Genomic DNA, 1,235 nt, shown 5'->3' with positions numbered 1-1,235 from the left:
TTTTTGTTCACACTGAGAAATATGGCATGCACGGGGATGACTCTGAGGAGCTTCTCCCATGCGCCGTTTGCGTTCAAAGATTCGGTAATTGAATGATTCTGCAATTGATACCACTTATCGCACTTTGCTGCGTTCTTCAACGAAATAGGAAGCCAAGTCATCCATCGCGACACGTTGTTTGGGCCGTGCTTTACAACGCGGCACACAAAAACACACGCAAAGCGTGCGGAATATATAATAATATATATATATATATTAAATATAAACCACACGACGAAATACGCATATTATAATATGTGCACACACGAAGTCAAGCCGCAATTACATTTTTCTACACAACACACTGTGTAACGTGCAAGTATATATATATATTTGTATAATATATATTATACACATATATATGCTTACACGTACAGTGTGGATGTATCAGTGCGAAGAGAAGCAGCAGCAGCAGCAGCAGCAGCAGCAACACACACACACACACACACACAGTCATTTCCTCCCCCTGTCTCTCTCTAACCCCCCCCCCCCTCTCTTCTCCTTTCCACCACACTACTAAACAACAAATTCCACACCACACGCACAACGACACTACGACTTTCGTCCCCGCCCTCCACACAGCAGCAGCAGCAGCAAAAGCAGTAGTAGCACAGTCCGTGAGAGTAGATATATATATTATATTGTTTTAGTAGAAATGGTGTAGTAGTAGTAGTAGTGGTGGTGGTGGTTGAGCAGAGCAGTGCGGCGGAACAACAACGGCGTGTGTATTGTGTGTGTGCACGTACATACACACCACTACTATATGAAATATAATATGTACATATGTATATATTATATTATATCCTCTCCCGCGCGGCAACAACAACAACACACACATACACACAAACACAGCAGTATAGTAGTATACTGTGTGTTATGCCAGAGTTTGTGTTTGTTGCCTAATTTTGTGTGTATATTATATATTATACAACAAAATATATATTAATATATACTCACATGTATATATATATATATGTAACAGAAATCATCGGAAAATGATCCAGCTGCAGGTTCACCTACAGCTACCTTGTTACGACTTTTGCTTCCTCTATTGAAGAAATATCGGTGAACTTTCGGTCAAGTGAAGCACTCGACTGTCCGATCACCTGTATTGCACCATCATCGGAAACAACGACGGGCGGTGTGTACAAATGGCAGGGACGTAATCGGCACAGTTTGATGAGCTGCGCCTACGA

At 41.7% G+C, this 1,235-nt stretch overlaps 1 non-coding gene across 1 annotated transcript, besides 7 other annotated features; it reads right to left on the bottom strand.

Moving 5' to 3' along the window:
• Nucleotides 1–229: 229 nt before the first annotated feature.
• Nucleotides 230–266: a sequence feature (AT_rich).
• Nucleotides 267–359: 93 nt separating this feature from the next.
• Nucleotides 360–402: a microsatellite.
• Nucleotides 403–440: 38 nt separating this feature from the next.
• Nucleotides 441–471: a microsatellite.
• Nucleotides 472–491: a microsatellite.
• A 127-nt stretch (nucleotides 492–618) lies between these two features.
• Nucleotides 619–650: a microsatellite.
• Nucleotides 651–686: 36 nt separating this feature from the next.
• Nucleotides 687–728: a microsatellite.
• A 246-nt stretch (nucleotides 729–974) lies between these two features.
• Nucleotides 975–1,017: a microsatellite.
• A 14-nt stretch (nucleotides 1,018–1,031) lies between these two features.
• On the bottom strand, nucleotides 1,032–1,235 carry Tc00.1047053399579.10 (the record flags this gene model as incomplete). The annotated part of the gene is made up of 1 exon (XR_008253915.1): nucleotides 1,032–1,235. It is a non-coding gene; the product is annotated as a ribosomal RNA small subunit, 5' partial (ribosomal RNA).

This window comes from Trypanosoma cruzi (assembly GCF_000209065.1).
Source record: "Trypanosoma cruzi strain CL Brener chromosome Unknown tcruzi_1047053399579, whole genome shotgun sequence".
Taxonomy (NCBI): Eukaryota; Euglenozoa; class Kinetoplastea; order Trypanosomatida; family Trypanosomatidae; genus Trypanosoma; species Trypanosoma cruzi.
The sequence above is the reverse complement of the archived record's forward strand: the minus strand, read 5'-3'. Positions and strand labels throughout refer to the sequence as shown.